Raw genomic sequence first — 15,465 nt, 5'->3', positions numbered from 1 at the left:
TGGGGCAGCACGGTGGCGCAGTGGTAGCGCTGCTGCCTCGAAGTGGGTTCACTTACCAGGTCCTCCCTGCAAGGAGTTTGTATATTCTCCCCGTGTCTGTGTGGGTTTCCTCTGGGTGCACCAGTTTCCTCCCACAGTCCAAAGACATGTAGGTTAGGTGCATTGGTGATCCCAAATTGTCCCTAGTGTGTGGTTGGTGTGTATGTGTGGCCTGCAGTGGGCTGGCACTCTGCCCGGTGTTTGTTCCTGCCTTGCGCCCTGTGTTGGCTGGGATTGGCTCCAGCACACCCCCGTGACCCTGTGTTAGGATATAGCGGGTTGGACAATGACTGACTGACTGACTAATTTTGCTGAATTCATTGTTTTTTATGCACCATTTTGATACCAATTGTGGTTTTATGGGATGGGTTGCTAACCCTGCACCAAACCTTCTCTTTTCAAAGCTGGGCTTAGAATCATCCAAGGTGGTGTAATATTTACTATAATTTCCAACAAGGCCTATGCTGTTAAAATATCTCAGTTCAGGAAACTGAATACAGCACATTGTTATTTTTTCATGGAATGGTTTATATAGGGGTGAAAAAGTGCAAATTGCAGTAAAACATTCTGATGGGGGGTGTAGTTGTGAGATAAAGAAGTATATGAGCCTGTTGTTCATATTTCTGACTGTTCATCCTAAAATATATCAATCCAGCCAGGAAATTTAATCTGGCTACAAAACAGAGAAGGCAGCTTGGCACTGCACCATGTGGATATAGTGTATGCACATTCAAAAACACCTGGCACAACTAGGGCTGTTCTGGAAAAGCCATCGGAGAAACAGAATCTGTTTTTCTTCTGAGGTGCAGCATAAGGCCAGCAAACCAGAGCATCTTCTCATTTTTTGTTTTTTTCTTCCTTTTATACTCTTTCTTTATGTCACATATTCCAAAAAATATATAAGCTTAATTTTTATTCCCACACAATATACAATGATAAAGTTTTACAAGTCTGTCATAGACTAAAGTGAGACAATAGTGTACAGTATTTGTAGATTTTTACTGAATGGTATTTCAGTATATTAAAAAGTTAACTATAAATGCAAAAACAAGTTTACAGTAATGACAGTATTTCTTTACAGAGATCACATCAGAAGGCATAGTACAGTATATGTTGCTCAGGCATCACAGCCTCAGGTGAAACATGTGTCACAGTTTTTCATTCTTTTTTCTGCTTCTTTGCTTAATGATGGGCATGATTCTGTAGTCACTGGGAACAGAAGTGTAAAGGACAGCTATAGCACTTGACAGTGGAGGTTGCTAATTATTCTAAACCTCATGGCAAATGCTGTTTCTAACCACAGACCTGGTAAACTTTAATATTTTGTCCTATACTTAGATAAAAATTTAATTTGAGTTGTCACTCCTAGGAAGCAAATGAACATTTCATTTGGTATATTTATTTTCACTGAGAGTCTTTTTTTTTTTGCTTATTTGACTGTCCTAACTTGTTTCACAATGGTCTCTGCAAGGCATTTTTGTTGAGCCTTTGCTTTTATGCAAGAGGCTTTCCTTGTGGGAAAATGGGTAATATGGGCTCCTGAGATTTTTCTGAACCCAAATCAGCACCAGTTAGGGTATAAATAGTATAAATATTTTTTAATTATAAAGGCTAGATCACGGGTGTCAAACTCCAGTCCTGTAGGGCTGCAGTGGCTGCAGGTTTTCATTCTGACCACTTTCTTAATTAATGACCAATTTCTGCTGCTAATTAACTTTCTTTGTCTTAATTTTAAATAACTTGACTCAGGCCCCTTAGTTGTTTCTTTTTCCTTAATTTGCAGCCAAACAATAATGAGACACAAAATAAGCTGTCACATGACCAGCTCACCGGTGCCCATCACACAATATCTGAAAATAAAGAAAGGTGAAGTTCTCAGTAAGGTTGATCTCTCAGGTTACCAAAATATATTGATGGTGTTCTTAGGAAAAACAGAAAATCAACAGTTTTGGAAATGTCTGCTGTGAGAGAATGAGAGCAGCAATGAGCCATGGAATTAAATAACGAGTTTAATTAACAGCAAGAATTGGCTTCTCATTAAGAAACTGGTTGGAGTGAAATTGGCTGGGGTTTGACATTCCAATTTAGCTCGTCATCGGTTGGCTCATTTCACATCTCAGTTCTGTTTGGCTGCCAATTAATGAAGAAAAAAATCAATTCAGAACACTGAATCCTTAAAAACAGGGCTATTAAAATGATTGGAAAAGAAGTTAATTAGCTGTGAAAACTGTTTGTTGATTAGGAAAAGGGTTAGAATGAAAACCTGCAGCCACAACGGCCCTCCAGGCCTGGAGTTTGACACCCCTGGGCTAGATGAAGATACAGGGAAAACTTAAAAGTACAAAGGAATATACAAAATCAAGCCTAATACAACAGTTGGCCTATCTATGCATAAATCTGACTATAATGCTGCTCCACTTTCCCACATTGACCAAACACCACATGCTCATCACTGCCATCTGAATACCATGCTGGTTCTCTTCTACACTGGACTTTCATTTCGCTTGGGAATGGAAGGTTTCATCAGCAGTGTAAAGCAAGTTTGACTTTGACCTGGAATCTGTTTCCAATAACTGATTTTGTAGCATTGACCTTTTTATTGAGACCTTGTAATTTATTTTTTGTCCTGAATTCTCAGAATAGTTAATTGAGAAAATTACTTACCTGTTAATGTACTGCTTCCATGACTACAATTACATCCTAGATGAGTGATTTATCCTCTGAATCAAATCCAACAAAGTCCAATGTTTTGGAGAATAGTAATCTAGTATTTATGTATAAGAATATTCTTGGGCTCATCTTATAGCAAAAACCAGCTCTGTGGTTTGGTGTATTTAGATTAATTGTCTTTTGAAGTGTGACAAAATCCAGAATTTTTGTATTTATTTTATTTTGTTTGGAAAATCAATTACAGCTGATTTGAAAGACTTTTAATACATTTGCAATATCTATACTGAGTGGACTACATTAGTACTCAGATTTCAAAGAGCACTGTGTCACACACCTGTAGTTGGAAGACAACTTGAATACTTGCTTGTCTAATGGTAATTCTTCCCCAAGTTGAGGGTTGACGCTGTTGTCTAATGCTTATCTTCCTTTCTCCCCTACAGGTTAGATGACCAGCAGTCCCAGTAATAACACTTCCAGGTCATGGTTTCCTAGATCCGCCCTTTCTGGTCTGGCTTCTGCTTAAGAGGCTCTGCCGCCATTTTGACTCTGTCTGTAGTTTGACTCCAGTCTGAAAAGACTTATATGATATTTATTGTTTTTTCCATAAATTACATGGGGTTTGCCTTCAGGGTGCCCCAACACTTTGCCTTGTCTTATGTTTTATTACTGAAAAATATTGACCGGTTGTTGTTGTCCATATGGCCTACTTTTCTTGACCCAGGGTTACATGAACATTAAATTGTGGTGCTTATGCAGACCGTATTATGAAAAAGGTTTACAGTAACAGCTTAGTTAATGAATGCTTTGAGGACAAAGCTTTTTTATAACAAAGTCATGTGATAGAGAATTTGCAAATTGAAGTACTAGTCCACTAAACCCTGTGGTAGTCATTATGCAACTTCTTTAAACAGAAGTCATCTGTTATTGTTACCATGTGTACTATAGAATAAAACGTTACTATATGTGAGTGCTTGGCCATTTCATATTTACTTTATTCAACCATCCATTTTTTAATTACAAAATTAAAAAAACATCCATTATCCAACCCGCTATATCCTAACTACAGGGTCACAGGGGTCTGTAGGAGCCAATCCCAGGGCAGGAAACAAACCCCAGGCAGGGTGCCAGCCCACCGCAGGGCATGCACACACACGGGACAATTTAGAATCGCCAATGCACCTAACCTACATGTCTTTGGACTGTGAGGGGAAACCGGAGTACCCAGAGGAAACCCATGCAGACACGGGGAGAACATGCAAACTCCATGCAGGGAAGACCCAGGAAGTGAACCCACTTCTCCTAACTACGAGGCAGCAGTGCTACCCACTGCACCACCATGCTGCATGTTTACTTTAGTTTATAAATAATAAATATAATTTGCTCAGTATGCTACAAAAACATAAAACAATATCTTTGCAAACAAAAATTTACATTATAAAGAGGGTAGAAGAGAAGAAATGCCATGTAGCAGATATGCTGAATGTGCTACATAATTTAACCTGTTTGTTAAGTCTACTCAAACAGGAAGAAAAGACAGGAAGATACCATGTCTTGTACTATGTTTATTATTTGGTGTCAGCAGCAGCAGTGTGAGTGGGCAAGCTAGTGAGAAAAAAAATGTTATTTTTCAGTTAGGTGGATACCTACTATCAAATCAGTTTGACTAGCAGAGCATTAACAAGCCCTTTGACAGATAAGAAGTGAGCCTCTGTGCACAATTAGTCATTATTACATTTGTTATTTGTTAAATATGTTTCACTGTAAAAAGTATCTACAAATAAGGTATATTGATATGTACCAAAACCAATACTTTGTCCAATATGGATATGGATTTTTGGCCAAACCCTTATGCTTTATAAAGACCACTTACATGCATGCACTTTAAGGACACTCCTCTGCTGCTAAAGTGTATTGGCATTAATACATGGTCACTAACAAGTCTCCTTAAGGATGCTGGGTTGTATTGGGAGAACAAGAAACCTTTAAACCAGACTTCTCGGCTATGAGGGAGCCGCTCTAATAATTGCTAACTATTGCTATACCATGCCATCCATTCTGGAAGGGTGTTCCTCAGAAATGTTCAGGAGGATGGTTTATATATTGTCACAAAAACGCGAGTAGGAAGCAGCCAAAAAACCGTAAGGTGACTGAATACTCTCTCTTACTTCAGAAACAAAGAAGGAAAATAAAACCACTCTACTCCATTCCAGAAACCATCATGGCCAGTCCATACTCTCACTTCCGTCCTCCTATCGATGATGTCACTTCCAGTCTCATCATGATGACATCACTATCTGTTTTGTCACTTCCAGCCACCAGCTTGTTATTATTTATCTATCAATACCCCTCAGTATCAGTTGCTTGTGTCAAATGTTTTATTTTGAACTGCTTGTTCATTTTCATTTTGACCTGTCCTTTGGACATTATATGGGGAAATTCGGCAACTCTTTAAAATGACTCGAAGTCGATTATTTCTTTGTTACAATATATATGTGTTTACTGCTCAAATAATTATGGGAAAACTTAAATCACACATCGAATCTTAATGAGCAAAATATTCAAGTGGAAAATCTCTACTGAGTAATAATATGTAATTCATTGAGAACAAAATGATGTAACAAAAGTCAATGGAAACCATAATAACCAACCCATCGAAGGCTGCGTTCAACATCACACCGAAAATCAAAGTCAAAAATTGAAATCACAGGCTGATCCAACTTGTGTGAATTTCATCATGGCAACTCATAATGTGACTCAGTAGTGTGTATGGCCCCACTATGCCTGTATGCACTCCTAACAACATCTGGCCATGCTTCTGATGAAACAGCGAATGGTGTACTAGGGAATCTCCTCCCAGACTTGGATCAGGACATCAATGAACTCCTGGACAGTCTGTGGCGCTACTTGGCGGCATTGGATGCACCGATACATAATGTCCCAGAGGGTCTCAATTGGATTCAAGTCTGGGGAATGTGCAGGCCAGTCAATGACATCAAAGCCTTTGTCATCCAGGAAGTGCCTACACACTGTAGCCACATGATGCTGGCATTGTCCTGCACCAGGAAGAACCCAGTGCCCACTGCAGCAGCATAGTTGCAATGACAGTGGTTCTAAAGATTTCATCCCAGCATCTAACATCAGTCACAGTACCATTGCTGTACAAGTGGACCCTCCAAGGATATTTCTCCCCAGACCATCACTGATGCCCTGCAAAACCGGTCATGCCGGATGATGTTGCAGGCTGCATAATGTTCACCACAGCGTCTCCAGACTCTTTCAAGTCTGTTACATGTGCTCTTTGTGAACCTGCTTTAATCTGTGAAGAGAATGAGGCACCAATGGCAGAGTTGCCAATTGTGGTATTCTCTGTGAATACCAATCAAGCTGCTTGATGATGGGCTGTGAGCACAGGTCCCACTAGAGGACTTTGTGCCCTCATGCCACCCTTACAGAGTCTGTTTCTAAAAGTTTGGTCAGTAGCCAGCTGGAGGTCATTTTTTAGGGCTCCGGCTGTGCTCCTCCTGTTCCTCCTCACACGAAAGAGCAGATTCCACTTCTGTTGCTGGGTTGCCCTTCTATGCCCTTTGTGTAACAGCCCATCTCCTGGAGACACGGCAAACCTTCTTGCCACAGCACTTATGGATGTGCTACACTGGAGGAGTTGTATTAACTGTGCAACCTGAATCAGCTGCAGGTACTGCCTCATGCTACCAGTAATGAGAAGGACACTAGCAAAAAAAGCAAAACTAGAGAAGAATCTGCCAGGAAGGATAAGGAGAGAGCAATTGTCTGTGTCCACCACCTACAAAACCATTCCCTCTCCAGGGCACCTGTTATCACTTTAATTTGCACCAAAGGAGGTGAAGTTGATTCACAATTGCTTATGCTTCCTAACTGAACAGGTTGATATCCCTGAAGCTTAACTGACTTGGTGTTAGAGTGTCATGATTGAGTGTATCCTTCATTTTTTTCAGAAGTGTATATATATCATGCATTATACACATTTACAGTGCATCCGGAAAGTATTCACAGCGCATCACTTTTTCCACATTTTGTTATGTTACAGCCTTATTCCAGAATGGATTAAATTCATTTTTTTCCTCAGAATTCTACACACAACACCCCATAATGGCAATGTGAAAAAAATTTACTTGAGATTTTTGCAAATTAATTAAAAATAAAAAAATTGAGAAAGCACATGTACATAAGTATTCACAGCCTTTGCCATGAAGCTCAAAATTGAGCTCAGGTGCATCCTGTTTCCCCTGATCATCCTTGAGGTGTTTCTGCAGCTTAATTGGAGTCCACCTGTGGTAAATTCAGTTGATTGGACATGATTTGGAAAGGCACACACCTGTCTATATAAGGTCCCGCAGTTGACAGTTCATGTCAGAGCACAAACCAAGCATGAAGTCAAAGGAATTGTCTGTAGACCTCCAAGACAGGATTGTCTCGAGGCACAAATCTGAGGAAGGTTACAGAAATATTTCTGCTGCTTTGAAGGTCCCAATGAGCATAGTGGCCGCCATCATCCGTAAGTGGAAGAAGTTCGAAACCACCAGGACTCTTCCTAGAGCTGGCTGGCTATCTAAACTGAGCGATCAGGGGTGAAGGGCCTTAGTCAGGGAGGTGACCAAGAACCCGATGGTCACTTTGTCTGCGCTCCAGAGGTCCTCTGTGGAGAGAGGAGAACCTTCCAGAAGGACAACCATCTCTGCAGCAATCCACCAGTCAGGCCTGTATGGTAGAGTGGCGAGACGGAAGCCATTCCTTAGTAAAAGGCACATGGCAGCCCGCCTGGAGTTTGCCAAAAGGCACCTGAAGGACTCTCAGACCATGAGAAACAAAATTCTCTGGTCTGACGAGACAAAGATTGAACTCTTTGGTGTGAATGCCAGGCTTCACGTTTGGAGGAAACCAGGCACCGCTCATCACCAGGCCAATACCATACCTACGGTGAAGCATGGTGGTGGCAGCATCATGCTGTGGGGATGTTTTTCAGTGGAAGGAACTGGAGACTAGTCAGGATGAAGGTAAAGATGACTGCAGCAATGTACAGAGACATCCTGGATGAAAACCTGCTCCAGAGCGCTCTTGACCTCAGACTGGGATGACAGTTCATCTTTCAGCAGGACAACGACCCTAAGCACACAGCCAAGATATCAAAGGAGTGGCTTCAGGACAACTCTGTGAATGTCCTTGAGTGGCCCAGCCAGAGCCCAGACTTGAATCCGATTGAACATCTCTGGAGAGATCTTAAAATGGCTGTGCAACGACGCTTCCCATCCAACCTGATGGAGCTTGAGAGGTGCTGCAAAGAGGAATGGGCGAAACTGGCCAAGGATAGGTGTGCCAAGCTTGTGGCATCATATTCAAAAATACTTGAGGCTGTAATTGCTGCCAAAGGTGCATCGATAAAGTATTGAGCAAAGGCTGTGAATACTTATGTACATGTGATTTCTCAGTTTTTTTAATTTTAATAAATTTGCAAAAACCTCAAGTAAACTTTTTTCACATTGTCATTATGGTGTGTTGTGTGTAGAATTCTGAGGAAAAAAATGAATTTAATCCATTTTGGAATAAGGCTGTAACATAACAAAATGTGGAAAAAGTAATGAATTGAAGCAAATGAATTTGAGGCAAGTTGAACATTACTACTACAACTTGCATAACCCAGTTCTTGAAGTTGTATTACACCTCCTACTGGAGTTGTTAAAACATATTTATACCAAACAATATGAATGTTAAAAGATAACGTGGGGTCAATCCTTTTCAACAGATGAGACTTTCTGATTGTTCAGTATACTGTGTGCTTTCTTTTTTGATTGTAGCCTATCAGCGACTCAGAAGATATTCTTTGGCTCATATTACCATGGTTTGATTTTTGAAAGTATTGCATTTCACAACATTTAATTTTTAGTGATACAAAAATGGGCAACATTTCTCATTAAGCTTTGATTGCAAATACAGCATTAATGAGGTTCTTGAAGGGGTTCATATATAACACATGGTACTTTAGGGACATTTACCCTTTGGATATAAGATAAACATTCACATAGTAGAATGCACATAAAAAGTGTGCTGGCTACATCAGTACAGACAGATTGAGTAGCACATGTAAATTAATAATTTCACAGTTCAGAGTGGCATACTAAGAGCTTTTGATAGTCCAGTGAAATTTCTAGTGAATGTGAGAACCTTTTGTGGTCTTATTAAATATTAATTAAGGATTCACAGGTCTTATATTGAAGTATGCAATATTGAGAGACATACTGTATTATCGCTCACTTAAGCCACTAAAGTGATGTTATTTCAGTATACCTAAGGGCACAGTGATAAATAACCGATTTATTCATGCAAATCTTATGAAGATCAAAAGAAGTCTTATTTAATGTCTTATTACATAACAGTACTGTATATGATTAATAGATGCATTATAGGTAGTCAGGTCTGGTCTGGTCTGTAAAGCACTTTGAGCTACATCATTTGCATATATATCATTTCTATATACTGTAAATAAATGTTGTTGTTGTTGGTCGCTGGTAGGTGAGAAAGTAATCACAGATCATATTGAGGATGTCCCTAGCAAGGACCTTACCCGCCACTGAGAGCAGTGTTATCCCCCTGTAGTTGCCGCAATCCAGGCAATCACCTTTCCCGTTTTCCAGTCAGTTGGGATAACATCCATCTCCCAAATGGAAGCAAAGATTGCTTGCAATGCCAGGAGAACAGCCTTACCACCAGCCTGGAGAAGTTCACCCCGAATACCACAGATCCCTGCAGCCTTCCCTGCCCTCATTGGGTGGTTCACAGCTAATTGGAGGATCAGGCTCAAGAACCTATCTATCCTATAGTATGTAATCTAAAATTATATCAAACAATCCATAACTATTACACAATTCAAAGGCACTTTACAAATAGAGAAGGGTTACACAATAGTGTATGTTTGTATGTATTTATTTACCTCTAGCCCCTGTGGTCTCTATAAACATCCCCTCAAGAGGTCTCTGCTCCTCCTCAGCATGTCTGCTGAATGTCCCTACTCTCATTTGACATGTTAAAACTGGACAATGTGACTGAATTCTCACTTCCAAGCTATCGCGGCAACTTCCCACAATCACTGAACTGCTCTCAATGTCCTGTGTGCTCACAATTTTTACAGGGTACCACTTTACCAAGAACAAAGGGACATTATACCAGTCTGCTCTACTCTTTGTTATCTTTAGATGAACTGACCCAATAAGCCTTTGAGCAACATTGGTTCTGAGTTCCTGTTTATCCTAGCCTTGGTTCTAAATGTAGTATTATGATTCTTGTGCCCTACTTTAAAGTATATTCTTTGTTGATGGTTAACTTTTTTCTTTTGAATGACTCCAATTTTATGTATAATGGTTTGCTTTATAAGTCGCTTTGTATGAAGGTGACGATCAAATAAATCAAAACTCCATGCCATCTTAATGTGACGCTCCAAATGTATGATCACATTTTTGGGTTAATTTCTGGTCTCGTTTTTATTAATTTACTGTTTTTTGTGCAGTTCTTCTGGGTTGTGTTAAGTTAAATTAAAAGAAGAAATCATTCCTGTGGCAACCAGTACTGGGTGCAGTGAAATGCGTTGTGTGCTGTTCAGGCTACACTTTGACCTTGGTTGCCGCACGGATGCCTCACTCAAATGGGCATGGCTTCACACAAAGGTAGCACGGTTTCACTGCCTCTATTTTCCTTGTTACAAGTGGATAATATAGAGTTTTACCACAATAATCATCACCAAATTACATGGTAACACTTTAGCTTAAATGTATTAATAGTTCTAGTGCAGTGGTTCTTAACCTTGTTGGAGGTACTGAACCCTACCAGTTTCATATGCACATTCACCGAACCCTTCTTTATTGAAAAATAAAATATGATTTTTTTCAAATTCAGGACATAGGTATATGTTTTACTGGTTTACAAAATGAATAGTGTATTAACATCACTGAGTTCAAAGAGCAAAACCAATATAATGCATGAATTTGCAACAAATTGCATACCTTTTCACAAGGACATAACCTTTTTTAATATTACCACACTGAAATGATTTAAATTTTTAAACTTATGTATTCCAATAATAAACTTATTGTATTATGCTATTTTTATCATTTTAACACACACCCGTCATCTAATTTTCACCAGGCTACAATAATAATGAATATTTACTGCAAATCAGTGTGACTTCTGCTGTTGCCTTTGAGAGACCAGTTCAGAAATGTGTGGCTTCATCTTGGTAAATGCCACTCTCATGTCATTTTCACAACAAAGTCTGTTCCTTTTCTTCGTTTTTATGTCTAGCATCCTTGAAAAAGATTGCTCGCAAAGATATGTTGTAACAAACGGTATAAAAATTTCCAGGGCTTTCCTAGCAATAGTAGGATAACTTACAATTTGTCGACACCAAAACGATGAGAGCGTTGTTGTTCTGAAGAGTTGCTGTTGAATCTGGCTCTGTTGAATTTCAATGTTTTTGCCGAGGTATTCATCATTGACATCTGATGTCTCAATGTCAAACATAGATGGCTGTCTCACCCATGCTGGATATGACTCTCTTGTAGGGAAGTATCCGTCGAGAGACTTTGCAAGCTCATCTAAGTGCGTGGCAATTGCTTGCTTCAGTTCCGTAGGTACAGAAATATCTCCAATTCCAGACACATCTTCGATCTTACTTACACAGTCGTCCAGCAGAGGAAAGTTTGCGAAGTTATCATTCTTTGTTCATCGTTTCCATAGCGGCAGCTTTTTTTGAAAAGCCTTTAGGTTTTCTTCTGCTTCGATGATGTTGATTCCCCCACCCTGCATCTGCTGATTGAGATGATTAAGAGCTGTGAATGTATCGGCCATGTACGCTAAAATTAGAATGAACCTAGAATTTTTAAAACAATCTGCATGACGATGTTGGTGCTCTTGTAAAAACTGAGTTAATTCCACACGCATAGCAAAAACACGATTCAACACCCGTCCCCTGGATAACCACCGAACGTTAGAATGGCACAGAAGTACCTTGGATATCAGAACCCATTTTTTTACACAGCTCACTGAAAATGCAGTGCCTTGTCGCACAATTTCGCACATAGTTCACACATTCAACTACAATTTTTAATACTTCCGTCATTTCTGGAGGCAAGGTTTTTGTTACCAGCGCATGCCTGTGCAGAATACAATGTGTAACAATGATGTGTGGTGTGTCAGCTTTCACAAGCACACCAAAACCAGACTTTCTTCCCAACATGACTGGAGCTCTGTCCGTACAAACTGCAGAAACCATATCCCACGAAAGATTGTTGCCTCTGAAGAAGTCATCCACAAGTTTCTTCACATCGGCTGCCTTAGTTGTTGTTGTAAGAGGCTTACAAAATAAAAAATCTTCCTTTATCATGTCATCTTTCGCATAGTGCACAAATACAGCAAGTTGACTTAGATTAGAAACGTCTGTGGTCTCGTCGAGTTGGAGGCTGAATTTTGTCGGGCTTGAAATTAGATCTGCAACTACTTGAGCTAAGATGTCTTTGCTCATATCCTCTATTCTGTCATTGATGGTGTCATTTGAAAGAGGAATTTGTGATAATTGAACTTCGGCTGCTTTTCCCAGCATCAGATTCGCCATCTTCTACACAGCTGGTTTTATGAGTGTTTCACCAATGGTGTGTGGTTTGCAATCAGGTAAGCAACTTCGTACGATGCTGTTAGGATTGGTTTGTTGATGGGTATGAAACTGAGAGCAGGCAGAGTGGCCTTTTCATCAAATTTGGCTCTTTATCTTGAATTCAGAAAGCATTGTGTTCTTGTATTCTCTATCTCCATGTAGGTTAAGGAAGTGTTCTTTTAGTTTTGCCGGTACTAGACTAGAATTGCTTAACTTGGCATTACAAATCATGCAGATAGGATGCTGACTCCCATCACGTTCTGTTATATATGTGAATCCATGTTGTACATATTCGTCCAACCACTTTCTTTGTTTGTTTGACATAGTTAGTATGGATTAAAATATTAAGAAAGAAATCTCACAACATACTATCACGACAGTCACAAGTTGACTACTGAGTGCACCAAATTCCCTGTGGCACCGATTGGCCAAACAATGTAGCATAATTACCTACAGCTAATGATGACCAAGTGGGGCGTGTCATACGAATCATATGAGTCGGTATGAGTCGGGTGCATGTCTTGACCTCCCGGCGCCGAACCCCTGAGACTGACTCACCGAACCCCTAAGGTTCGATCGAACCCAGGTTAAGAACCACTGTTCTAGTACAAGAATGCCAATTTTGTATTATTAATGACTTACAAGTTTACTTCTTATGTTTTTAAAGAGGACAGTTTCTGTGTCATGTGACTTTACAGCCTATGGACAGCATATTATTATGTATTAACTACTGCACATTCTTAGTAATGTAATATTCTACTTTACACCCAAATCTCAGCAGATGAATCATTTTAATGGTTTTTGACCTTATTATGTTTTGTATTTTTTTTTGTAGTTTCTGTGTCATGTACTGTATATATTAGCAAGTGGAAATGTTCATGTTAAAGATTAAACTGTTAAACAGCTTGTTTAGATAAACAATATGTTGTTGTATTGTGTCAGGTTTTTAACATGGGCAAGCTCATTTCTCTACAGGTAATAAGTACTGACAACAATACTACAATATTTACAATATTATTGTTCCATTAATTGCTATGCATAGGGCATGTGTACATTTAAGCACCTTTTTATATTGGATGTTACCATTGAAAGAAATTGACAGTAATTTAAAGATGAAGCTATATTTAATAAAGATTCAAATGAGTGCGGCTGCACAGAAAGGCAGCATGGTTTCACTGTCTCTATTTTTCTGGTTGCATTTAGCTTTACTGCTAACACTGCCCTACATGTTACATTATCCAATCATTTTTAAAATTCAAACTTAGCTTTAGCTGTATATTTTCATTTCTTTAGACTTTGTTTTCTTTATGAATGGTCTCTACTGTTCAGTTTATATTTGGTTTAACATTGTATTCATTATCCTTTGAGAAGGCCTTGTGGGTTCTTCACACTTAACGTTTTTCACTTTATCTCTTCCCAAAAAGTCATAAATAATGTAGCAGTTGTCTTTATTCTACACCTTTTTAAAAGAGCCAGGGAGATGGAGTAAGATACTAAACATTTGTTTAAAGATGTGGAGACTGCCTGTGGGTGCCATTAGAACATTAAAACACTCTAGACGAGAACAGGCCGCTCAAGCCCAACAAAGCTTGCAAGTCCTATCCACTTATTTCTTCCAAAAAAACATCAAGTCGAGTTTTGAAAGTCCCTAAAGTCTTACTGTCTACCACACTATTTGGTAGCTTATTCCAAGTGTCTATCGTTCTTTGTGTAAAGAAAAACTTCCTAATGTGTGTGTGAAATTTACCCTTAACAAGTTTCCAACTGTGTCCTCGTTTTCTTGATGAACTCATTTTAAAATAACAGTCTTCATCCATTGTACTAATTCCCTTCATAATTTTTAACACCTCAATCATATCGCCTCTTAATCATCTTTTGCTTAAACTGTATAGGCTCAGCTCTTTTAATATCTCCTCGTAGTTCAGCTTCATTGCTCTTCCCTGGACCTTTTCCAGTGCTGCTATGTCCTTTTTGTAGCCTGGAGACCAAAACTGTACACAGTACTCCAGATGAGGCCTCACCAGTGCATAATAAAGCTTGAGCATAACCTCTTTGAACTTGCACTCCACACATTGTGCTATATAACCTAGCATTCTGTTTGCCTTCTTAATGGCTTCTGAACACTGTCAGGAAGTTGATAGCTTAGAGTCCACTATAACTCCTAAATCCTTCTCATAAGGTGTACTCTCGGTTTTCCGACTGCCCAATGTGTATTCATACCTATCATTTTTACTTCCTATGTGTAATTTTTACATTTACCGATATTAAATTTCATCTTCCAGAATTTGCCCAAGCCTGAATGCTATCCAAGTCTTCCTGTAATGATATAACAGATTCCAAATTATCTGCTAATCCACCTATCTTGGTATCATCTGCAAACTCACCCAGCTTATTACTTATAACCATCCTTTATCCAACCTGCTATATCCTAACTACAGGGTCACAGGGGTCTGCTGGAGCTAATTCCAGCCAACAAAGGGCGCAAGGCAGGAAACAAACCCTGGCAGGGTGCCAACCCATCGCAGCTTATTACTTATATTCCTATCTAAATCATTTATATATATATTAAAAATAGCTGCAGCCCTAGCACTGACCCCTGTGGAACATCACTCTTAATATCATCCAATTTTGATGAGGTTCTTCGCACCATCACCCTCTGCTTCCTGTGTCTGAGCCAATTCTGCACCCATCTAAAAACATCACCCTGAATTCCCACTTCTTTTACATTGATGCCCAGCCTCTCATGTGGCACCTTATAAAATGCTTTCGGAAAGTCAAGATAAATAATATCATAAGCTCCACTTTGATCGTATCCTTTTGTTGCCTCCTCATATAATTCCAACATGTTAGTAAAACACGACCTCCCTCTTCTGAACCCCTGTTGACTGTTCAGAATAACTCCTGTCCTTGCCAAGGCTCAATCTTATCCTTAATAACTCCTTCCATTAATTTTCCTGTGATGCATGTTAATCTTACTGGCCTATAATTGCTTGGATCTGCCCGGTCACCCTTTTTATATAATGGGACGATATTTGCCATTTTCCATTCCTTCGGAATCTCTCCAGTGTGCAATGACTTCC

Source organism: Polypterus senegalus, chromosome 2 (assembly GCF_016835505.1).
Source record: "Polypterus senegalus isolate Bchr_013 chromosome 2, ASM1683550v1, whole genome shotgun sequence".
NCBI lineage: Eukaryota > Metazoa > Chordata > Cladistia > Polypteriformes > Polypteridae > Polypterus > Polypterus senegalus.
Note: the sequence above shows the minus strand (reverse complement) of the source record.